The sequence below is a fragment of the Desmodus rotundus genome, chromosome 5 (genome assembly GCF_022682495.2).
Source record: "Desmodus rotundus isolate HL8 chromosome 5, HLdesRot8A.1, whole genome shotgun sequence".
NCBI lineage: Eukaryota > Metazoa > Chordata > Mammalia > Chiroptera > Phyllostomidae > Desmodus > Desmodus rotundus.
The window spans coordinates 21,637,858-21,664,730 of NC_071391.1; the positions used below are offsets into that span (position 1 = coordinate 21,637,858).

The 26,873-nt window shown below is 41.9% G+C and overlaps 1 long non-coding RNA gene across 1 annotated transcript in view; it reads right to left on the reverse strand.

The window, feature by feature from the left end:
- The window catches only part of LOC123479573 (uncharacterized), a 42,820-nt gene that overhangs the window by 3,793 nt on the left and 12,154 nt on the right, over positions 1 to 26,873 (reverse strand). The gene's annotated exons all lie outside the window — the stretch shown is intronic.

Here is a 26,873-nt window from a genome sequence, read left to right on the forward strand (position 1 = left end):
GATGTGATTTTCTGCTCACCTCATTGGTCGCTTTTGTGGTTATTTTCTTGAATTATTCTCCTCTATCAGTCTTGGAAATGTCAGAGGGCCTCATGGCTCTCTGCCCTGAAGCATGGTCTTCAGCTCTACTTTCTCCTAGGAAATCTCATGCAGTTCCGTGGCTTTAAATATTACCTGAATGCTAATGCCTCACGATGTTTTCCTCCAGTCCAGACCTCTACATTCCAGACTTCCCTCTCCACCTCCTACTTCTCACCATTTGGATATCTAATTGGCATCTTAAACCTACCAAGGCCTAAAACAATGCTACTGATTTTTCTTCCATATGAGTCATTACCGTCCATCACCCCCAAACATTTTCTGAGTACTTATGCTGAAAACCTCTCTGAGACGGACCTGTTCTGTTCACTACAACTAAGAAAGATCCTGACACACCGTACGTAATCGGTAAATACCTGTTCTCTAGGTTCTTGGTGGAGATTTCTTCCACCAGGGAAAAATAGTTTTGGTCAGTCTGCTTAACCTCATTTTTAAAGTGGAGCTAATGAATGAGGTAACGTGTGCGAAAGAGCGGTCATTTAAACCGTGCCGCAGCACAGCCCCTGTTTGCATGCTCCTTCGCCACGGGGAATGCAGGAAAGGTTTACAAACCCTGGTGAAAGTCTATCTGCTACTTAGTTTTCTTATTCAGAAGAATACGACCCTACAATGTGATTGCTAGGGGCCAAGGTGCAGAGGCAGAGACGAATTCAGCTCTGGGAGGGTTTATTATGGGTCTGGCTCCTGGGTGTTAAGCACGCACTTGTGAAAGGGGGCAGCAGGCGTTCTTCCCATGCCCTGTGACTGTTCTCTCAATTACCCCTCTTTCTTTAAATCAGGGGAAGGGTTGGCTGTGAATGAAGGATTAAAGTAGTGAGAGATCCAGATTAAACACTTTTATTTTCATTAAGTGCAGGACATTCCACTCTCAGATTGAATAAGGGATTAACATATTTTAGTCAAGAGTCTTGTCATTTGTTTCTCAAATGATTTTAGAGCCATTTGGTCCCACCCAGTTCTCTTTTTCAGAGGTGCCTCAAAATAATATAGTTCCCCAGAGCATGTTCCAAACAATCAGAAAGGCGAAGTCATAACCTTAAGGAGAGTTTCATCTTCTATTTCAGTGTGCTCAAATGCTCCCCTTTCAAGGACGAGAACTGCCATCTCATCGGCAATTCCAGTCAAGTGGTTGGAAGTGGGAGTGGTGACATTGATAGCCGTGTTCCAGGAGCAATTCAAGTGCTCACAGCACCTGCTTTGAAGCGTGGCTGCTAGCACACTCTGGCTTTGGCTTCACTAATCAGGATCTATGGTCACTGCATCTTCGCGGTTTGGATGGTAATCACTGAAATAGGCATTCTTTTGTGATTGTAAGTGATAAGCAGTGTTCATCTCTTTTGCAGTCCTCATTGTGTAATTTTATTGTTTGCAAGTTTATTTTCTGAAAATTAAATAATCCTGACTTAAGAAAAATAGATAGTTCTTCTCTATTCCTCCTTGTTTACATATCTACCAATTTTTCATTATGGGACTGTTAGAGGCCAGAGAATAAGCAAACGAATTTTTATCATAAATGCTATATTAACCTCCTCTATGATTGTCCTGGAAAGTTTCTGACTTAGAAGTTGTTAAAGGTTAAGAGGATAAAATGAGTTTGTCCATGCCCTTAGAACAGCACCCAGCACAGGCCTGCTGTAATTGTAGTGAACAAAGCCGTCTTTATCTTTAGGGACCCTCAGACCAGTGTAAGGGCCTTTAAATACAGTACATTCCATCCAATTCTTATATAATAACCCTTGAAGGGATGATTATCCCCATTTTACAGATGAGGAAAATGAAATTCAGAAGTTATATTACTCAAGTAAATATTTTACCAATATCACCCAATAAGCCCTCTGCACTTCTCTGCATTAACTCAACTTTATCTCATCAGTATATTACTGGTTGCTCTTAAGGGTGTAAAGAGAACTCTCATAAAGCACATGTGGCCTTTGAGGTAGGTATTAAGGACTTGGCTCTAACAAAATGTTTAATATGGTCACAAAGAAGCATCTTTGGCTTTACTGACCTAATTTTCCCCAAATTTCTCCAGAGACCATTTATTAATGATGCACTGGGTTTCCATTTACTATTGAACTATATGACTAAGTTTTATTCTTTTAAATATAAATACAGAATTCTGTTAGTTAACTTATTATTTTACTAAGTACGTTTTTCTTTTCTACCTGGTACTATTTTTTATTGCAGTACAGCTGCAAGTGAGGTTTGAAAGTTAACAACTGGAAGTTTCCAATAGTCAAAATTACTGTAAAAAACCCCTTTAATTCACCCATAAAGTACAGAACTGTATATGTAATCTGTGAATCTAACCTAGTTTCTTTCACTCTTTCAGAAGTGTCTGTTACCTTCAAGTAATCAAACTGTTTTCCTTTCTTGAGACTATGGGTGAAGCCATAATCAACCATTTATCTACTATTTGAACAGTATGTTTTAAAATCACTCACAGATTTTTCTGTTAGTCTCAGGCTTAATTGCATCTCTCACGTTTAAGGAAAAAGGGATATTGTCCTAAGGTAGAACCCCTTTTAGTTAGTTAACACTCACATGATTCAATACCACTGTGATTGGAACTCACTAGCTACCTAAGATTCCTACTCTTTTCTCACGCATGGATGAACTTTCCAATCAATGAACTTTTCTTTCCCATGCTCTGAACATAAGAAAATTGTGTGTGTGTGTGTGTGTGTGTTCATTTAGGCTTGTATTATTTTACAAAAACTGGGTGAAAAGCAAAATAACCCATCCCAAGGAAAAGCAATGTATTAAGTGTAATGAGTACTCTTGCAGCAGGCAGAGGTGTGGGCGTCAAGTATAAGGTGCCCTAGTTGAATCACCGGTGACTAGCTGTAAGCTTATCGGTTTGATGCAGATGATCTAAAAGACACAAGAAGGTTATATTTTGCTTGCCTGAACAAGAAATTGCTCACACGTTGAAATTGAGAACAGGCTGACAGTGACCAGAGGGGAGAGGGGAGGGAATAATGGGGGGAAAGGGTGAAGGGTTGACAGGAACAATTATAAAGGACACATGGACAATAACAAGAGGGGAGTGGATACAGGGGAAACAGGTGGAGAGGACTGGGGTGGGGGGGAGGGGTAGAGGGGGGAAAGGCAGAAACTGTACTTGAACAATCAAAAATGTTAAAAAAAAAAGAATTTTTAAGTTCTTTGTAGCATTACATATAGAGTACCTAGAACACCATCTGTTTAACATTAAATTGGAAAACTGGAAAAAAAAAAAAGACACAAGAAGGATACATCTGCACGAAAATGGAGTAGAGACAGCCCCAGGGCACTGCTTGTTCCTGGGTGGGCAATCTTTACCCTTCCAATGACAGCGGCAAACCTGGGACAGTAAGGAGATGTCAGTAGATGTTGAATGACTGTTTCTTGGCCTCCCAGCAATATTAAAGCAGATGGGCATTCTGAGTAAAATGGAACGTCTGACTCCACTGGGAGAGAATGTAGCCTGGGAAAAATGGGTGTCCTGTTAGCTTTTACGTTAGGGACGTGATCGGTCATGGTGGTTAGTGGCATAGGATTGAGAAACTCTTAAATCCCTGTTCAGGACAGAATTAGGAGGGGGAGTTATAAGTCAATATTACATCAAAAAGGAAGGGATTGAGAAGAATAAGGTTATTCCATAGAGAAAGAAAGAAAAGCTTTTCTGATATCTATTGAATGCCTTTATTTTTATGAGACTTCCCATTAGCAAACTCAGAATCACTTTATTCATTAATTATATTTAATAATAATAATAATTGCATGAAATCTATAGTTTAGCAAACACTTTCCCTCTTCTCGTCAAATCACCAATCCTGTGATTTAGTGTTACCACCATCCACCAAAGGATAAAAGCACCTGGTGAACCTGGGCAACGTTCTATCAGTTTCCATAACCTCGATAGGCAATCAAAAATGTTTGTGTTTCGAATAAACCCCCGTGTTACCCATGAAAACATAGGACCAGAAAGATTAAGTCATCCAATGCCTGTGAGTGGTAGAGGTGGGAATTTGTCCTAGGCCTTTGGCTCTACGTTCTGTGGCAATTGCCAACCTGGGTGAGCAAATACCTATCAGCAAAGGCGAATCTGTGCATTTCGTTAGTTAATTTTTTAATTGTTCAAGATAATGTACATAAGGACATTTTCAGGTTGATTTATCTATTTTCATTCCTCATATAAATTTCAGGTATAGTCTTTCTGACATTTTAGTAAAACTAAAATATGTTTCATAAAACACTTTAACAATACTTAGAGGATCAACATCAAAATGTTAGAAGATTAGGATATTGTTAAAGAAGCAATTATTTCCCTACTTCCCCCTATAACTCTTAATAATGAACTTACGTATACACACTGAAAAGGCTGTGCATTCCTGCCTGCCTGTCTACTTAGTTCTCCGTAGCTCTTCACAGATAGAGAATCCTGATAACCTCTGTCTCATGGAACTTAGAAATGCGTTAATTCTGTTTTAAATTCAAACCTCTAAGGGATTTGCACCTAAGTGACGCTTTCCAATGGCACTTTCAAAGCGATTCCTTTTACAGGATGTCAGGTATAAATCTGCCCTTTAAATTCCCTTGTTTTTTAGCAATTATTGCAGTTCATTTAATCGCATGGCGTCTCTAAGTGGTGATCTTATCACACAATGGAAAGAACTTACTCATTTTGATCTACGTTCATTAATGTCATATCAGAATTCCTGTATGCTTTTCATAGAAATCCTTTGAGATTTCTTTCCTCCATTTTCCGGAGTTTCAGAACCTATTATAATGTTCTCTGTTGCCTCTTTTTATCCACTCACTTCAAGCTGCTGATTTCCCTTCCCAGCCTAGAATGACATTGTTAAGACCTTGTGTTGTGAAAGCTGGCATTGTGAAAGATAATACTTTTGCCCTAGGTAACTTCATAAGAATTACCATTTAGCGTTTACAATGATTCTGACTCACCCAGCTTACAAAAAAGTGTGATTTTAACCCAGGCTTTAACTACTTCTGGCTGTTAATCTCCAATCATTCAATGTCATTCACATATTCTACAGGCATTTTTTTAAATTTACTTAAACAAATCACCACCTGTAGTTCCAATATGAAATAAAAACTTTACCATAAACCAAATCCACGTTATATTAAAATATCTGTTGTCAATCATAATCTTTCTTAAAACTTTCACACTCTGGGACTGAGGTTTTCCTACTCACTTTCCTTTTCTTCAATTCCTTCTACCCATCCATTCTTAAGGAGGGAGATTTTATTCATCGCTTTACTCTTTTATTTTCCCCTTTGCCATTTTTGGTTTCTCTTCTTTTTTATTCTTTAAACATGTATCTTTTGTGTTATACTTTTATCCTTTTGTCCTGACATACTTTCTCTCCTGATATCTATATTCCCAGCATATTAGCACTTTGAATATTTTTACATTGACCTTGAGCAGAATCACTTAAATTTCCTTCCATTTTTTGGCTATTTACTAAGGATCCTTTAATTCCTAATTTCAACTACTTTTCTTTTATACTCTGTACCCAAGTATTGGTATTATTAGCGATAAACTATTGTTGGAGTCTGCCTACTTGTCCTCACTCAATGAACCCACTTTTACCCAACCCCCTATTCTATGAAGTTCTGGCATAGCTGCCGATCACAATGTCCCACCTGCCCTCTGGCTGCAGAGATAAGCACACAATCCAGGTCTGGCCAATCATGGCACACCATCCCCTGCCCATAGGGATGGTTCCAAGCAAGACGTTCAAAGAGAGCTGTCAGGGCCCTTCTTCCACTCTCTGTCTGCCAGGCACAGAAAACCTGTCTCCTGCTGAAGAAAAAGGAACCAACACACAAAGAGAAGGGGAAAAGGAGCAGCTGTGGAAGTAGAGAGTTCTAAAACTGTCTATTGAAAAAGTGAGTTTCACTACCTAGATCCAGCGGTGCCATTGGATTCACCTTCAGCCTTCTGATCAGAAGAGGTGAACACATAGGCTTTATTTTTTTGATTTGTTATTTTGAGATGGGTTCTTTCCTAACAGTCTTAACAATGCCCGAATAATAGATGCTATGCAATGGCATGGAGTAAAAGGCTAACCCACATCAATGTGGATGACACCACAGTCTTTTACGCACGTTACTTCACACAGAATTGGTAAATAGATAAATGGGGCTGGTATACTGGCATCACTGAAAGTTGTTTTGGTTGACACATAATTTTTTCAGTGTTAGAGCCATCAGGGCAAGCTCTCACGATGGAGGAAGCTTTAGAAAATTGGAAAATCTTGAGGGGAAAGCTGAAAATCTGCAGAAGCTTGTGCTTTAATGCCTGAAAAGGGCTGATTTAGTAGCTCTGCAAGCCCTCAGCATTTTCACTCTGTTGAGCTCTCTGGGGCAGTCACGGATGAAGACACTGAGAAGACAACTCCCCTCCTGCACACACATGTGCGTGTGCACATGCACACAATAAAACAATGGATTGATGGAGAAGGCTTCAGATGGAATTATGAGGAAGTAAATAACAGTAATGCTAGGAGCAAACACTGGAGGAGAACTGACTGCACTAGCATTTTTATTAGTCATGTTATTGTTTTTATTGCTGTTCTGGTTACATAGTCTCATAAATTTTTGGTCTTGTTGATCCCATATTCCTTATTATTTTAAGCACAACATGGATTCTTTAGAAATATATGTAGGGTATTAGAGCAATTATATGTCATTTATATATACCCACACTCATTCTCAAACCCATTGAGGACCTTAGGAAAAAGATGATTTGGGGGAACAGTGAAGGGGAAGAAAGAAGCAGAAATATAGGCATTAATGCTGGAGGGTAAAGTTAAAGTTAAGGCTAAAAAACCTTGAATGTTGTAAGCCCTGTGTTGGTAGATGTACTATTCAGACTTTGTTTAAAATCAGGAGTCAATTCCATACCAAACCAGTTCATTAATATTACTATTCATCTCATTCTATCCAGGTGGCTTTGTTGTTTAGATTGAAAAATAAGAGCATACACTTGGTATAAATTAAGTATTTTTACCCATTTGGTTAAAAGGGATGTGGTAGATTTTAGATCAATGAAAACAGGGGGTTTTGTCTATTTTTTATTTTTGAATATTTAGGATCCTGGAACACAACAGTTAGTCAATAAATATTTGCCAAAAGAATGTATTTAAAATAGTTTATGTCCTTAGGTTCTAAATTATTTCTTAACTTATTTTTATGATTTTTTAAGTAGATTTTTCAACTTAAATTTACATTTGCAATGTACATATTCACTTAACATGACAGGAAAATTCAAAATGCGCAAAGGAGTATCGGTTCTCCTGATCACCGACTTCCTCTCTTTGGAAGCAGCCGCTGTTACCAATTGTGTGCATCCTTCCGCAGATGCGAATGTAAGAGTATGTCTACATACATCCATATTGGACACAGGAATGCAGCAGGCAGATCCCTTTCCATGCACAGACCTGTTGCCCCAACTCCTGAATGTTGTCAGCAGACAACCTTTAGCTCTCAATCCCATCCAGAGATGTCTCAGCCGCAGAGCTGCCTGCCCAAGGCCATGCCTTTCCCAGGGCAGCCCATGTCCAATGACTGAGGAAGCAGGCGGATAAAGGCCTGGCCATTTCAGCCGGATGCTGGACATGTCTGACGGGCCAACTTAATTCCAGAATAGTTCATGGGGTTATCTGAGGCCATTGGGCCTGCTTTGCAGCTTGACTTCACTCACCAATCTTACTTCTGCCCCTCCCTTCTGCAGGTACGGTTACCAACTGTCCTGGCTTTCCAAGGACCAGGATGGTGTGGGGGGTGGGGTTGTCCCAGGATGCTGGCTTTTCAAAGCTAAAACCAAAAATGTCGCAAAGACACCACCTAATAAACATCCTGTACACTAAACTTGGTCTGAGAGGCCGCTACCTGGGATATTTAGCCTGTGATAGTAGCAAGAATAGTCTGAGGAAGCAGGTATAATACAGAGTTTTGGATCAGATTCTCTTCCCTCCAAAGTGGCATTGAGGACCCCATCCAGTGTAGGTGGAGTAGGTAGTCCCTGCTACAGGTAGTGGTCCGACTGTTAAAACGTTCACTGATCGTAAAGTGGGATATTGGGCCAAGAAAGGGAAAACACTAGTGTGCACATTATATCTGGCATTTGAAAGTTAAGGAGGAAATAGTTACTATAACAACAGTAACTGGATGGTTACTCTGATTATTGCTCTGGTAAAAGATAACAAAAGGCTGAGAGTGATTAATAGGTAACTGAAAGCCAACACTGAAAGCCAGAGAGCTTCCTTGGTAGCCAAGAGATTCTCATATCCTGCAGTAGGAGAGCAAGGAAAGCTGAAGAACAGGGTTTAAACTATCAGAGTATTTGAAATTCAAAGAGTGTTCGACTCCCAACAAGGCCAGACATGGCAAGTTCAAGGCTTTCATTGGGAAAGAATGTGACCCTGACACATTGGATGGGGAAATCAGCATTATGTCCCTGAAAATCTTTAAGTCCCAGATTTCCTGAACTTTCTGAGTTGACAGAAAGGAACTCCCCTCCCTATTAGGAGCTAGTACTCCTCCCCTGCCTTTCCCCTTCAGGCAGCATCCCCCTAGGTCTGCTCTCACTTCCCCTCTTGTCTACTAGGTGAATAATCAGGGTTAAGTCACAGAATAACCCAGCCAGGGTTGTGCCAGGTTCAGTAAGAGAGGAAAGAGACCCCCAAGTAGCTGCAATACCTAGTTACAGGTACCAGCAGGAGCCAGGGGAGTTCTGTGGGAATAAATCAAGGGTGCTTGATCAAGAAGGCTGGAGCATAGGCTAGTTATGGGAGAGTTCATTTATTTTCCTTGGGGAAAAGCACTCAACCATTGTTGGGCACAGGGTCTGAAGTGACATTGATAGAGAGAGACTCAAAGTGTCACCATGGCCCATGATCCCATGTGGAGTCAGGTAGGGCCAGGTTATAAATGGACTGTGGACCAAGTCCTGACTCACAATAGGCCCACTAGGTCCATGGACCTACCTACTGGTCATTTCCAAATGTATAATTGGAATAGACACAGTTGGAAGATGATGCAACCCCCACATTGGATCCTTGGCCTGTGGAATAAAAGCTCTCTCATAGTTGAGAAGGTCAAGTAAAAGACTTTGCCGCTACCACCTACTCCCATCTTGCCCCCAGCCGAGATTCTAAGTAAAAAGAAGTTTACTTCCTTGAAAGGATGACAGAGATGAATGCTATTCTTAATGATATAAAAGAGACAGGGGTAGAGACTCCCATTTTATCTCCTGTAATTCACCAGTTCGGGCCCTCGCAAAAATCAGACAAGTCTCCTGGAGGATGACAATACACTGTCACAAAACCAACTGCAGCTGCCACACCAGACATCTTTGCTAGAGAAGATTAACATGACTTCAGATACATGACATGGGGCCATCGACTTCTACATTGGAAAAGAAGGTAAGAAACAGTTTACCATCGTGTGAAATAGGCAATGGTTATAATTTTCCCCCAGAGCTGTGTTAGCTCTCACTCTCATCATATAGTACAAAGAGATTTGGATTTTCTGTGTATCTCTCGGAACACGACATTCAGTTACTACATTGATGATATTATGCTAAATGAGCTGAATAAGCAAGAAGTAGCTAGTATCTGCCTCAGTGGTTGAGAGATAAACTCTGTGGAGATTCTGGGGTTTAACACATGAAAAAAAAATTTTAACTTTCAGTGGTTAGGGACATGTGAGGATATCCCATTCAAAGCGAAAGAGAAATAATTACATCTTATACTTCCCACTAGAAAGAGGGAGGCACAGTGCCTTGTGGATCCTTGAGTTCTGGAGATAGCATCTACCACATATGGGAATACTGCAGAGGTCTACGCACTGAGTGTCTTAAAGTTCCGCTAGCTTTGAACAGGACCCAGAGCAGAAAAGAATTCTGCAGCAACCCCAGCCTTTGATGCAAGCAGCTGTGCTGCTTGGGTCACATGATTCAAAAGACCCTATGGTATTTGAGAATCTATGGTGAGAAAAGGTGTCACGTGTAGTTCATGACAAGTCACACAAGCCAGGTCCTGGGAATCTGCAATGGAAGATAATTTTGCCTTTTGAAAAACCCTAGTGTGCCCCTGGGCCTTGCTGAAGACTTCTAGCCTGCTGCTCTGCTCTGCAGGATTTGGACTTGCCAGCCCCACAGTCGTGTGAGCCAATTCCTTAAAATAAGCCTTATCTATTTATCTATCTAGATATAGATATAAATATATATATATATTTATATACATAGATAGATATAGATATCAATATAGAGAGAAACATATATTTCCTTTTGGTTCTATTTCTCTGGAGAAATCTGACTAATACACCAAGTTACCAGGTATCCAGAACACACCCATCATCATAATGAGCTGTATTTTTAGACCTACCAAGCCATAGTTCAAACAGGCCCAGCCACAATCCATGAGATAGCAGTGGTACACATGGAGGTAAAGCACGAGCTGGGCCAGAGGTCATAAGCAAGTTGCAAGAGCAGATAGCTCAGGCTTCCATGCCATTCATTATGGTTGCACTAGTATTTCTCCCTTAGCTCACACCGATCGCTGTGTGGCAGATTCCTTCCAACCAGCTGAAAGAGAAGGTAAAACCTGGGCTTGATTTATGGATGGGTCAACTTAGTACATGGGTGCAAGCCAAAAATGGCAAGCAGCTGCACTACAGCCCCACCCAAGGGTGACCTTGAAAGATAGTGGTAATGCAAAAATTCTTCCAATTCTTTTAATCGGTGATAAATCTCATTGCCTACTTTACATGGACAACAATGTTAAAATATATACAGACTACTGGCAGTGGCAAATACCCTCACTGGCTGATCAGGAGCCTGGAAAGAGAAAGATTGGAAAGTTGGGATCAAATTGGTCTGGGATAGAAGCATGATGATAGGCATATCAGAGCGGGCATGAAGTGTGAAGATTTTTGAATCACACATTAATGCCCACCAAAGGGCACATATGAAAGAATAGGTAGGAAGCAAATGGACAGGGTGGCTCAGCCAGCAGGTGTCATCCAGCCTCTAAGTCTCTCTCTGATAATCCCGCCCACAAATTATTTGATGAATTACTTCAGACTGAACAAACCCTCAGTGGTCCACACCCCTAGTAATTAAGAACAGCTGCCAACTTTGACATTCACGGCCAAATTTTATAGGCATATTTGAGGACTCACAGTAGGAGAAGGCAACTAAGATTTTTGGAGACCCTGATAGAATCTTGACTCTTCATAGCTATGAGCTCATTTTTCTTCCATTCTTAGGACTTCAGCTGGAATTAAGTCTCCCTGGACATTCAACACCAGGCTGCACTTACCCACTGAGTGTGGTGATATTGCCACCCTCAAATGAGCTACCAGTTGCTTAAGATGCAAAAATTCTTCTCCATCTATGTCCACTTAGCAACAGTACCACTCAGTAGTTGTACTGAGATACTCTCAGAGGAGCTCAAACCCATGTCATTGGAAGGAACCAAGTTCTGTTTTCTCCTGTAGGAGGTTTATGGCTCACCTTGGTAATACAGCTTCCCCCGAAAGAAAACATGAAAGAGTCCAACTGGTGTGGCTGCCCCAGCAAATTCGTAAAACCCTCAGTAGTTCCACCAAGCTCTTACTACCATTTCATAGCAGTGACAGGACACTAAGGTGGCAAAATCCAGTGGGTAGCTGAAAATATGGGTGTAGACTTTGGAAAAAACTATCTGAGAAATCAGCAGAGCAGTGGTGCATCCATCCATTCATACATTTATTTATTCAGTAATATTTATTGAATGCCTACTATATGTCAGGCACTCTACAAGATGTTCAAAATTTTCCAGGGAATATGACAGGTCTGGTCTCTGTTGTCCTGATCTTTAGAATCTGGTGGGATTGTAGAAGTGTTCATTGAAGCCATGAGTACAGATCATCTTTCCAAGGATGAGAAGAACACAAAGTTTTGGGGCATGTTCTTGCATTTTAAAAAAAGGAGAAGAGAAACCAACAAAGGAAATGGAACAAGAGGAAATAGGTGGGAAACCAAAATATCAGAGCGTTTAGTTTAAGATGTGAGAATTTCAAAAAAGGGAGAAAGATGGTCAAATATCATCTACTGCTAAAATATCAAGAGTGTGACTAAGGAAGGAAAAGTATAGTATAATATTAAGAACATGGACTATAGCTTCAGAAAATCAATTTTGAGTCCTCCCTTCACCATTGATTAGTGATATGACTTTGGTGGGTATGCAAATATCCCCTGTGGGGTTGTGTAAATGAGCTCACATATGCAAAGTGTCAAGTATACTTCTTAATAAGTAAACGTTTAGTTTTTTTATCTTTTTAAGTTTTTTAGGGTGGGGATCTTTGAAATTACACAGAGGATAAATGGTGAATTCTAGGAAATTTGCCTAAAGTCTTTAAAATCCAACAAACATGCCCTTCTCCATTAAAACTTTCCAGTGTCTGTGTCTCAGACCAGTCTTCCACTATGCACCCTTCTGATGAGATATAAAAAGAAAGGTAATAAAGGACACATTTTGATAATAATTCAGGGCCACCAACTGGTGCCCAGATGCCTCAGACTTTTAGCTTAGAGGATGTGGTCAGTCACACAGCTAGACATTTAAGCAAAGTATAGACCCAGACTCTCACAACTCAGAACTTAGAGCTGAATTGGACTCTGTCTCCCACAGCATACAAATATATCAATCATCAGGCTCAGCCCAAATTAGAAAGCTACAAATTATTTTCCTCTTTCCCGTACTTGTACCTTCGGGGCAGAGATAGTTGTAGGGAACCATTAAAAGAAACAGCAGGGGCAACTGTAAAAAGTATGGGTAAATCCAGATGCAAAAGCAGAGATGGCTGAGCCTGGGGAAGACTGAAAAATGGAAGCCAGATGTGAGAAGGTCAAGGAGAAGACCTTGAGAAGCATGCATAGACCACTCACTGGAGAAGTTTGGTATTGAAAAGATAGAGACACGGAATTCTGACAGTACCACAGTCAACTTCAACCCTAGCTTAGGCCAATTACTTAAACTAATTCCTGTTAGATGAGTTGGTTTCTCAAGCAAGCAATCTGTCTCAGCTCTCTCCTAGGGCCTGGCTTTCTCATGTTCGACAACCAGAAAGGACCCTAATCCCTACTGAGATGTCAGTGGAGAAGACTGTACTTTCTAGTACGCCCAGCCTGCAGATAATGATCTTGACTAGAAGATTGCAAGGCAGTTAAGAGCAGTTAAGGTGCCAGGTCACACTGTCCTTATTCCATCTGGGGAGAGATCATTCTTTCTATGACTTAGCTTAAACAAATAAAGCAATCCCTCAAAGTTCCATTCTCGGCAGGCACACCAGGTTTCGTGTCAGGTCCCTGGGTGCAGGTAGGGCAACAACTAGGTCATCTGTGTGGATTTGGCTTTCCAAAACACAGATAATTTTCTCAAAGAAAGACTGCTACTCATTCTATGCGGGATAAACACTATGGTTTGTCTCAAAATTCTTAAGACCTCTCTCCTGTTCCAGATTAATTCCAGGGCTTCTTCTACTGTTACAATTGGTCCTAACTCTGACTCTGGGAACTAGGGGAGACCAGACCTTCCATTTATGTTCCTCTTGTTTCCAATCCCTGCCCTTGTTTGCTGGAATGGCTCTACCAGCGTGTGTCCACAAGGTTGGATTTACCACAGGGCCTGCCTTTGATCCGTTGTGTGTGCATATGTGCCAGCTAGAGTAGTGAGGGAAATTGCCAGAATGTACGGTCAGAAAGCATAATGACCACATGCTTATGGTGATGTCTGGCTGATGGGTTTTAAAGCCCCCTAAAGCTTAAGAACCAAAATTTAAATTAATCTGTATACTAGCCCCATGGCCATACCATGAAATTTCAAGGGGAGCCCAACTGCTTTCTAAGTACAGTGATACCAGGAACAGTTCATTGGCTGACATGGGACAGGTGAACCTCTAAAAGTGAAAAGTTAGGCTCATTCTACAGAGTTCCATTGTTCAATTTAAATTTAAGCAAAACATTATGACATTAGGTTACTAGATGGTGAGGACAGGAATAAAACCTAGCATTATGTTTTTATTTTTGTTTATTCTTCATTCAACATGTATTTGTTGAGCACCTACTATGTGCTGGGGGCTGTGCTAAATGCTGGAGGTGCAGCACGAGCAAAACCAGTCAGGCCCCTTCCCTAACGGAGCTACAAGAAATTAGTCAAATCATTTTACAACAAAATGGAAAAGTATACGTGCTACAAAAGAGAGCTATGGGGTGCTATGAGAATGTATGAAAAAGAAGTTTGACCTGGTTTTGGTGGCCATGATGATGGAGTTAAGGAACGTCAAATTTTAATGTGAAGAACACAGGAGACATTCCCAGCGCATCATACGTGGAGACCTAGGGAAAGCCTTAGCTATGATGTCCCTCCCTACTCTGCTTGAAATGTTCCATGTTTCCTTCCAGATGGACAGGGAAGACTAGAAGTAGCCACATAGGTTCAGGGGATATAATTGGGTAAAGAAGTAATGATTTCTTAATTCACTAAATTCAAGGCAGGCTAGGCTAGTTAGTACTTCCTACATTAAAAACTATCAGGTAGAATTGTAAGAAGTTGATTAAAGACAACCTTTTTGTACCATAAAAGCACCAACTTCATAGGCTTTGGGTGAACCATATAGAGACTTCAAATAAAGAACTTTAAAGTGTGATACTGAAGAACAGGACTGACCTGAGACCACATGATGAGGAGCGATGCCCAGATGACACCTGTGCAACATAAGGGGCGGTGAGACTCCATGGTAACAAAAAGGTGTAAAAGAGAGACCACTAGACCGGGTGTTAGGAGATGCTGGCTCTAACCCCAGCAAGCACTAACATGTCCTCTGTGATTTTGCATGAGTTGCTTTCTGCCTCTGAAACAATGGTTTCTCACTTTTGAAATTATGAGGTTTGCCCGATGATATTTAAGGGTCCATCCCTTCAAGACTCTTCTTTTCTACTTGCTGTGGAAGACAGCAAGACTTAAACTAACAAGCTTCTATACTCCCCAGCTTATTTCCGACGCTTCTCCATGAGGGTGGGTGCAGACAAGTGGCAGTATGGCTCATATCTGTCTAACCATTACATGTGGTAGGCACCATGTGGACCAAGATAAGAATAGATTCACCTTTCTCTGTCAGACGGTTTGTGAGTTAAGAGCTCAGATTTGGATCTGAGCTAGCTAGTGTTAACCTTTTACAATCTGTGGGACCTGGGTAACTTATTTCAACTTTCTGAGACTCTATTTGACCATCTACAAAGTGGGGATGACCATCACCACCTCTCAGGGTGTTCATGTGTCTATCATACACTATATGGAGGTAGATAAGTCTCTGGTTATGTACAAACATGCCAGACTCAGGCTCCTGGGTTTGACTCCCACATCCACCACATGCCGGCCCCGTGCGGGGTCAGGTTACTTAACATGACCTGCATTTCACTTTTCAATCGGTAAAATGGACATGCTAATTATCAGGTGTGCCTCAAATGCAATAATCCCATGTAAGCACATAGAGCAGCACATGACTCTTGCACTCAATAAAAGTTCATTATAATTATTAATAAATGGTATCTAGTATTTTATATTTTAGAGTACATATTATATATCAAAAACGTAAACATTCAGCAGGAAACCACTACTGAGGACAGGACTCGAAGAATCTGAGAAATAAGCACCCTCATGACCAGCTAAAGCAAACAGAAATTAATTACGAAGCACTTTGTTTTTCCCCTTGATGAAAATAGAGATGGTATTGTTCCGCACTTCGAGGCTGAATCCAAAGAAACGGGACTGGACATGCTTTCTGAAGCCCAGCTTGGTCACACCATGTCCACTCTGCTGACCATGTGGCAGCAGCTGAAGACCCTCACATTTGTTAGCAGAGGGGCAAGTGGGGAGCCTGCGGGATTCAGGCCTGCCGAGAGTGAGGTCATGACTCAGGGGGTGACACTGTCAGACGGTGCTGACAAAGACACACTGTTTTCCCTGACAGTACAGAATCATATTACTGCTCACACAGTGTCTCACACCTGGGAAAGATGAAATTACACTGAGCTTAATCCTCCGAAACCAGCTCAACGAGAAGTCGCTTAAACATTTAGGGTAGGAGTTGTCTCCTGGCAAAGAAAATATTGCAGGGCAACCGGGCAGTTTTCATTAATTAGAAGGGCCTGGCCTTGTCCACTGAAATAATCTTTGATTCTTTATTCCCTTTATTAATTAGACCTTGAGAGATCTAAACACAGGTTCTTTTAAATGGGCACGTGGGTCTCCTGCACTTTTATTAATGGAGGGAATCAGTCCTTCAGTGAGGTTACATAAACATATTAGAGCAAAGCAGATTGATACCAGATACCTCACTAAAAATAGATGTATAAATTCATTCCTTTCAGCAAAACTGAGCTTTGCTCCAATTAGGGTCAGTGGAGATTATGTGCCTACCAGAATGTGTCAGTGAACACATACCCAGGGTTGTAATCAGAACTGAGGCCCACAAGGATTTCACAACTTTATCTCTGGGCTTAAGTAACCAGAAAGCCAGCATTTGGGAAGCTGTTTAAACAAAAGTCCTCTGACAAGCTCTGCTGCACGCCTTCCCTTGGACACAATCTCTCCCACCTGCCTGTCCTGCACAGAGGCCGGTGGCTGAACTTACACCCCGAGGTGGACAGAAGCAGCCAGTTTCAACCTAAGGCTCCATCCAGCTCATTTGACTATGTCTTCCCCTCTTCTCCCTCCCACAAGAAGATAACTTAGTTTGGAATTTTATAAGAAATTAAATCTATGCAACATTATCAGTTGATCCTCCTACCAAATGCATAACAATGCACTGGTTTAAGGGAGGGTGCCAACAAACATTTTAAGAGTTAACAATTAAAAATAAAATAAGACACGGCAACAAATGTAAAAAGGACACACATGGCTAAAAAAACTCAAAAGACTCCAAAATCATACTATAATAAGTAAGGCTTCCTAATTTCTCTCTCTCCAGCTGCCTAGTTTCCTTCCCTAGAGGCAATCGGTGTTATCACTTTCTTCTGACTCTTCTAGAAATGTTTCATGCGTATTCAAGCCTAAATGTATGTATTTCCTTAAACACACACGCACATACAAATAGTGACAAGCCTACCCCACTGTTGCGTACTTTGCTTTTTTTCACTATATGTTGAAGTTTCTGCCTTGTCAGTACACACAGCACAGACTTGCTCTTCTTAAAGACATCAAAGAATTCTGTTGTATGGTATGGTGTGAACCTAACCATTTCCTTAGCAAAGGACATTTAAGTTTTTTCTCCCAATCTTTTGCCATTACAAACGATGTTGGAACATAACACCCTTGCGCGTGCAACATCAAATCCATGCCATGAGTGTTGCTGAATAAGCTCCTGAGAGTGGAACTGTCAGCTTGGCCAGTGTGCACCTTTGTGACTTTGATGGATATTGCCCAACTGCCCTCACAGTGTCTGGGCCAATTTCCCCTCCTACCAGCTGCCTGTGAGAGTGGCTGGTTTCTCCAAGCCCCAGCTGGGCCCGTGTATCATTAAACCTTTCATCTCTGCCAAACCAACAGTGACAACTGTATCTTACTCTTGTTTTCATTTGCATTGCTCTCATTACAAGTAGGCAGAGCACCTTTAGAAATGTGTAGATGTCTTTTCTTTAAACTGTCCATGTCCTTTGTCTTAATTCCTCTTTGTTATTGTCTTTTTTCCTCTTCTTTATTGATGAAATTGACACATAACGTTATATTCATTTCAAGTGTACAACATAATGACTCGATGTTTGTACGTATTGCGAAATGACCACCGCGTAAGTCCATCATCACATACAGTTCCCTTATTGATATGTAAACACACTTAGTATGTTACGAAAAATTGTGCTGTGCAGTGCAAATATTTTATCCTAAGTTATGGTTTGACTTTTGACTTTCTTTTATTTCATGCATATTAAACATTTTTTTGAATAATTGAATTTAGTAAGCTTTTCTTTCCTGGTTTTGAAGGAGTAGGAGTGGAGGGAGGTCATCAACATTTAACCCACCAAAGTCAAAGCCAAACTCCTCAAAATGACAAACAATTACATTTTCTTTGCTTTTCTTTCAAGTCTTCTCTCTATACATTCTCTCCAAGCACATTAAGTACTAGCCATGTAGATCATTGGTATCTGCCAAAACAAGTCATCATATCTGTTTATTCATAAATGTAGACTATAGCACGGGCTATTCTTTCTACTTGCAATGCAATTCTCAGGCCTGTCCTCCACGTTTATTCCTTGGGCAAAATCCTGTTTCATACAAACAATTCAAGTATCATCACCTGTGTGAAGACTTCCCCGTCTGCTTCATCTTACCTGTGCATAATTAGTTATGTATCGACAGCACTCCTTACAAACCCTTCTGGTACTGGTCACATGGCTTAGTTCATACCCTAAATGCTAATAGTATGGACTCTGGAGCCAGGCTGTCGGGGTTCAAATCCTGGCTTTGTTACTTGTTTGCTGTATAACTGACTTGAGCAAATTACTTCGCCGTGCTTCGATGTTACCGTCTGTAAAATGGGGATAACAACAATGGGTCAATATTTGCAAAAGTGTTAAATGGCACTTTGTTGAGAACAGTACCGGATACAGAGAAAATACTTATGAAGTAAATAAAAACATATTAAATCAAGTGCCAGTGTAAGCAACAGAGAATAACCCTCCAGGAGGCAGCCATGCTATAAGTTATCTGCTTCTTATCTAAACACCTGCTTTCCTACACTGCAAAGTTTTGAAGGAAAGGGCTGTATAGTGTGCTTCACTCAACTTTGTATCCCAAGCAGCCAACACATGGTAGCTTTGTTGAATGAATAAATTAATAAACAAGTGCCTTCCCTTCCAAGGCTCTCACTTTAGTTGAAATATAACGTAAATACATAAGTAGATTTAAGGAAGCCCTCAAAATAGAAATAAAGGAATGTAAGTAGTCTGTAACACAAGCAAATCCAAAGTCCTCCTACTTGTGATTGCTAAAGAAATAGTCAAAGAGAACAGTGGAACAGAACAAAGAAACTTTCTTGCGGGAGTTTCCTGTAAAGGTTTAAATCAAAGGAAGAACATGGATTCTAGAGACAATTAAACCCAGGGAGAAGAAAGACCCACCCATGGGGCCACTTGAAGATGCTCTTGAGTCCCGGACAGATTCACCTGTAGCTTACCAAATGTGTTCAGATATACCTACATCCACCATAATTTGGGGGCAAAAAAACCTTGAAAGCCATTTTCTAATTTGACTTTTGAAATTATTTTCTACAAGTAACTCCTTTGATTCACACTAGGTTATGACTTCTGAGCAATCCTTGGGTACCCATGAGAAATATTAAGAGAATCTAATCTACAAATTAATTTTAATGAGATGCTTTAAATATTGGATTTAATAACCATTGAAGTTGACATATGCTATAATTTGCAGCTATGTCACTAAACATTTTAAAATTCTGATTTCACAATTTCCATATTTAGGAAGCAAAACAGTTCTTTCTCTCCGCACCCCCACCCCCAGGTCTAAGGTATTTTAATCGGCTCTTGAAATGTTCTTGGGCCCTGGCCTAGGCACTGTACTTATAGTGCCTAATGGGAAAAGTAGCCCTGTTTGTTCAAAGGCCAGGAGACAAGTGCAATCAAGTTTTATGCTGAATATGGCAAACTTATTTTCTCTGTTGGGGCCAAGTATTTATGTGGCGGATTAGTTGGATGCATACTTTCTAAGAGAACCAGCTGTTTTTGTAAGGAGACGCCTGTTGCCAAAAGAACAAAAAACCTGTTTCAGTTAGGAGGTGGGGGTGAGGGGGACACACTGGTTTTCTTCTCATCTGCCAGCACCGCCACGTCCTCATTTCATCTCAAAGTCTACTAACACTTAACACCAGACACAAGATATGGGGTCTAAATTACTTTTTTTTTCTTTACCACAAAGCCCGTTCCCACATCTTTTCCAGAACAAATCCTCACACATTTTCCAGCTTCGATGGAGCCACTCGGGACCTTTTCTCTTTTTCACGCCACCTCCCCTGGGCTGGATGTTGCATTACCACAACCCTTGGTAATGGATGGAAGGCCCCATCTTTGAATGATGAACGGGAAAAGGTGAAAACAGACTGAGACTAAAAACGTTATTTAACCTGAACCGGAGGGTGGGAGAAGGACACTGGAAGGGCATATCCAGCCGGACGTGAACGTCATTTTTGCAGGTGCTTGGATGAATGGTCCCATTATAAAGGAATCGGGGTTGGTGTTTTGCACAGCTCTCTCGGGGGCGACATTCACCTAAGGTCATGGTACTTCCTGGAGTTGTGAGACCATGTGGGTCTGAAAGCAGTGGTCACATGCCCCTCATTGCCAGGGAAACAAGGAGCAAGATGGCCAAGGAGAAGAGAGAATATCCTACCAAGCTGCAGATATGCTGCCAGCATTCCAAACTGCAATCGATTTCATGCTCAACTCTTGATACAGCTCGGATTTGCATAATCCAACGCTGGGGAGGTTTGGGGGGAAAACCAGGATTCCACCCCTGAACCCAAGCCAAACCTCCAATGACTGGAGACTGGGAAAACTGCTTTTTTCAATTTTAATCCAGTTGCTCTTTCCAATAGTATTTAAAGGACAAACGTGTTCTGTTCTGCACTTCTGGAACTCACTATTCATGGTTAAGCCATTACCCATGAGGACTTTATAAGGGTTATTGGAAGTTTAGCTTTACAGTAAATGTAGCATAATTTACACAATAAAACACAGTCCTTTGCTTCATTACTTGCCTCACCTATTGGGAGTATTTCTCATTTCTCAGGTCAAGGTTTTTACTTAAAGCTATAACTACAGAGTTGACATTGCTAAGAAACACTTTTGAACCCCTAAGAATGAGACTTCTTGACTACTCCTATAGAGCAAGTGGCCAAAAACAATGAATGGTGTTTCACAATAGGAGTGGGTGTACTTCACCCAACTAATATGTAAATAAAGGAGTGGTTAGTGAATAGCTCAATACTGGGGGGGCCTCTCAAGAAAGCTCAGCTACTAGAAATCAAGGGCAACTTCACTCAAATCCTGTGACACTGTGGAATTTAGGCACAGCCAGGTAGTTGGGCCTGGACCAAGGGGAGGACAAAAGGCTCCTTTCTCCCTCAGGAGCTCACCCATGTCCATAGAGATGGGATGCCAGGAGGTGGGACTCCAGTGCTGATTCCAAATCTTCCCATGTAGTTGGGTTTTTTTTTTAAAGATTTTATTTATTTATTTTTAGAGAGAGGGAAGGGAGGGAGGAAGAGAGGGAGAGAAACATCAATGTGTGGTTTGTATGGCTGCCTCTCATGCATCCCCAACTGGGGACCTGGCCTGCAACTTAGGCATGTGCCCTGACTGGGAATCGAACCGGCGACCCTTTGGTTCTCAGGTAGGCACTCAATCCACTGAGCCACACCAGCCAGGGCTGAATCCTCTGATGTAGTTTCTAGTCTGGAACTTTTCCTATTTAAAAACGAGCAGAGTCCCAGAGAAGAAAAGATCAATGCTGCCCTTTTGTCTTGCCCTCTGGTTCACGCCAGGGTAAGAGCCCAACAGGTCAGCATGGCCTGAAGGAGCAGAACCAACCAGGCCCAACTGGAGGTACTAGCAGAATCTCTCTAACAGTAACAGTTCAAATGTCAGTAGCTAGCACTTGTTCACACTTATATGAACATGAGGCCTCAGGCCCTAGAACACTCTGTCCACCTTCTAAGGTTTTCTGGGAGGCCCCAGGTGATGGTCCACAGGCATTTACATACAATCTTGTTGTTTTCCATTCTAGCTCTGTGCAGACAATGTCTGTTCCCAAGATGCCCTCCGTGGTCTCCATGACAAAACTGGCGTCTGGGTCAAGGCTGTGTCTCATGGTGCTGCCAGAGCTGCTAAGCTGGAAGGAGCCAAACCATACTATCCTTTTACCTGGACGTCAAAGCACACCAGGTCTCACAGAACCCCTGTGAAAACAGCTCCTTTTGCCTCCTGATGGAGGGTTCAGACAGGAGTCCCAAGGGGTCATACTGGTCCTTTTGGGAACTGATATCTGAGAGAGGTATGACTGTTTTCTCTCTCTATTTTATCTTCTTCCCTACACCTTGCTTTCCCCCAGCCCTCCCTCCACACATTCTGTTTTAATATATCAGAGTGAACCCCAATAATCTACATCTTAATGAGTCCCCACAGAGGCCAGATACCAAGCCAAATACCCACCTTCGGAGAAGCAACAGTGTTCATGAACAGCCTGCTGGAAAGCTGTAAATCACACCTAGTTCGGAATACAGGTTCTACCACTTACTCTGTCCATAAGCAAGTGACTTGACCTGTTTGCAGCCCAGTCTCCTCCATTACCAAATGGAGATAATGAGAAGACTTAGCTCATAGGGTTGTGGTTAGAATTCCACGAGCTCATTCATTTATGCCTGCTTTGTATGAAAACTTTATTGACGGCCTGTAATGGTCCAAGCATTGTTCTAGATGTCAGGGATCGACCATGGGGCAGCAGTTGGCAGCCCGTGTGCTGTGAGAGGCACATTAGTGCGTGGCAAGAATTTTTAAAAGATGCAATACCTGAGTGGTTAGGCAGGGGCACTGATCTCTTTTCCCTTAGACTGACAAATTTAAAAAAAAAAAAAAGATAACAGCCAACACAGCAATAGCCATCCAGTGTGAATAAATTAAAATTATACCTATGGGGGGGCGGATCAGCAAAAAACACGTTTTGGTGTGCTGTAGAATTTAAGTAATTAGTTTATGTGTGCCACACGAGATGAAAAAAGTTGAAAATCACTGGCATAGACCAAAATGCACACAACCTCTGCCCTCACGGAGCTTAAATTCTAGTTGGGGAAACAAGCAATAAGCATCCAAACAACATAATGTTGGCAGGGATAAAGTCGACAAAGCGTGATGCCTGATTAGAGTATGAGAGTGCCGGAAAGGCTACTGGAGAGGGAACAGTCAGGGAAGGCCCTTTGGAGAAGGCGGCATGTGAGCCAAGACCTGTGTGTAAAATCTCAGCACAGTTCACGCATAGAGAGTCTACTACATGAGGCCTTTAGTGATACTACGTTCCAGGTCCTCGTCTCCCAGATGCTCCCAGACTGTGTGCCCAGAAATGCCATAGGTTTTTAATTTTGTTTAAAATACAACTATAAACCACATTTAAAAATGTCAGCTCACTTCACAAATAAAATAATTAAAATAACCGCTCACTTTAATTATCGTATCTCATGAAGTCTTAGTTTCCTATCCCTGGTTACCTTTCTACTGGGTGCCAGAGCAAGGTTTGGGACTGGGTGTTTGGAGTGCTGGTCCCTTACCCGACAAAGTCTGTCAGCACCCGAGAAGGGTAGCAATATGCTTTCTGGAGTAGAGCCATCGTGTGTTAGCTTGTGTGGAATCTGGGCTACAGTGGGAAGGAAGCAATGGGGAAGAGAATGAAGCGCATTCTGTAGATGGCACCATACCTCACTCATAATTCTATTGGTGGTAGGTAAGCCAGCACAATATCATTACATAATATCCAGCATAATATCGCTGCAGAATGACCTCAGACTACTCAGGGACCCCTGAAACCTGGTATTGCTTGCTGTAAGGCAGACTTTTCCAAAGTCTCTGCCTGGAAACATTTGTTCTATGGGGTTCCATGTTCAAAATCTTTGGGAAACACTGTAGACTAAATTTTTCTCCTGGCAATTTACAGGCATATTAACAGACTAGATTAAAGGACTTGGGAAGTTCTGCAGTAAAGACATCTCATTAACCTTAATCCTCTGACCTCAGAAGCCCTTTCTCTCTTAACACTTATTAACCTGCACTTTTTGAAATGCTACTATAGTGTCTTAAATTTTAATCAGCTCATCATAACAGACTTCTAGAATCTTAGAAATAGCTCAAGAGTTGGTCATTGGTAAATATGGGCTGAATGGCTCCAAACAGGGGTCAGGATAGGTGAAGTCCTATCAAATACACAGGTTCAAAACCTTACATTCAAATGTGTACATATAAAGGAGGGCTCTTGCTGCAAGTATCACGGTGTCATTGGCACAGAAAGGTTTTCAAACTTCTTTGTTAGGGACTCATTTCCAGAATCTAAAACTTTGGAGATGGAAAGTAGTCTTTTTTTTTAATAGTTTATTTTTTATTGTATTTTTTCCCATTATCATCTATCTCCTTTGTACCCTCTTCCCTCTCCAGGAAAGGAATCTTAAAAAGCATTTTTGACCACCAGTTCTGAACCATGTTGTCAAGACACTGTGAAGTTTGATAACAGTAATTTTTAAACACATGAAAGTACCATTGACTGCAAATGACGTTTTACAGAATTGTGTTAGAACAGCATCAGTGTTATCCCACTACATTATTCCACTGTTATCCCATTGCATTCCAACATCCTTTACCAAGTGGGAGGAAAGGGCGGAGCCACAGCCAGCCTACTGGGAAGTGCACAGCACCCACAGCCTCTCTTATGGGTGCCGAGGGGCACACCCTTGGGAGTGGGTCAGGCATGTAAATCTTATCAGTCCTGTCTTTTATCTGGTGGAAAAAGGCTAAGAAATGCTGAACCAGCACAAATCCCATATTTTATAGATGAGAGAGGCAAAATAACATGTCTAGATCATTCAGCCAAAAAACCCCCCAAAACATTAGAACTGAGACCCAGACATTCTGTCTTCTGACTCTGAACAGCCTGGCCTCTTCTGAAGCACCTGTCTCAGGTCTGTCCCCTGGAAGCAGAGGCTCTGATGGGGATTCCAGTGTAAGAGACTTATTGGAGAAATGTTCCAGACCCCCCTCAGTCCAGGCTCCTTCTTGTTTCCCAACAGACAGATCAGTATTCCAACCTGGAACATGCGACCTCCTAAACCCAAAGAGGCCTGTTAAGTACTGTGCTTCTTTCTTAGTTGTATAAGAAATTTGACCTTTACTTTAGATAGGACAATTCAGCACACCTTGGATCACAGGACCACAGCGACTATGGCAAGTCGCTGAATGTTTGTGGTGTTTATCTCCCACTCCTAGAAGCACATGCATGTTACCAAGGCATCTGGAGAATTGGCCACCTCTCATCAGGTTGGGATAACATGATCTCCCCAATACAGTGGACCGAGGTGATGTTCTGCATAATTATGCCATGGTTTAGGTTCCTTCAGACTACATTGTGCCAGAGACGGCAGACAGGAACATAGCCCTGTTGTAAAACTGCGAATGTGTATTGTTGTTCGTTGCATATACGTGTGGGCTGCTTCTGAGCCTCCTTTCTGATGGGTATTAACCCTGAAGAGCTGAATGTGACATACATTAGGAATCGTTAATCTCTTCTGGTAAGGAGCAGCTGCAGCTGGGGGCTATTCCTTGGGGAAGTTTGCCTCAGTACTCTGTCTTCCTCATGGTCCAGCTTTTCAGGGGCCAGATGATACATTAAATGAGTGTACAATGGGGACAACCACCAATACGTCATTTATATCTTTGAGGGTGGCACAGTCTGCCATGCCCCTAGGATTCAGAGTATTTTGATACACTATTTTGAATAAAGGGTGCAGTTTTGGGGACTGTCACATGGCTTTTCCTACTATGATTGCTTTTACTCTACAGCACAAAGAACTATGTAAGCATTCTGCAAAGTGCTGAGAATGTCTACTTCGTTTGTCCATCTGGGAGCTGGGGAAATGACCATGGGGTGGATCCATGGACTCAGTTTACCTACTGGGAGTCAAATATCTCAGGACTCAACTTATTACCTGGCTTTCATATGCCCCTGGAACCCTAATATTCAAGTCCTACTCTTAGAAATTTCTGCCTCTGATTGAAACTTGTAAGACACAATTTTCTGAGTGTAGGTTACAATGTGTATGCAGATGTGTGGGTAGGAGGAGGGGAAAAAGGAGCCTGGAGTAAGCTGAGAAGGAGAAGGCTTGGAGAAGCCACAAAAACACAAAGCTGGAGGAACTGAAGACCCACACAACCACTTCCCCTCCCAGGTGTCCTGGCAAAAGAAAGCTGGGAACCAACAAGAGACAAAGCTCTCTTCATGGGCTGAGCTGACGCCAGAGCTCCCTGGACACCATGCTGGAAAAGGACGAAGGAGGCAGATGGACTCAGTCTTCCTTAAGGAATCAGAGTCCCTTTGAAGACCTCACTCACTTGCAATGGCAGCTCTCATTCATCAGCATCTTGCCAGGACCCCGGGCAGTTCAACAACCATTTGGGTTCCAGTGACCATAAGTGAGATGGAGTCCCAGGAACACCACAGAAACGTCTGCTATGAGAAGGAGCAGTGTCCATAAAGGACTAGGGAGGTGAGGGAGGAGGGGGAAGTGGGAGTCAGGCTAAGCAGGAACCAAGGCAGGTTAAAAAGTCAAGAAGAATGGGGCCCAAAATCAACTGTGTGAACAGAAAGGTTTTCTCAGGCACTGCACTGGAAGAACGCATTTATTTGGTGAAAAATGTTTACTGATTTGATCAGAATGCTGCACCGGAGTCGACACCAGACTCGATACCTAGAATGGTATGTTGACCCTACCTCCTGACCTTTGCATATGCTGTGCCCTGTGCCTGAAATGCCTTTTCTACGGTTTCCCTGTCCACACCAAATTCACCCTTTAAGATGCAGCTCAGAGATTGCCCCCTCGAGGCAGCCTTCTATGATTTCTCCTGTCCCATAAGTCCCCAACCAGGTATGGATTAGGCTGCTGGGTATCCATGA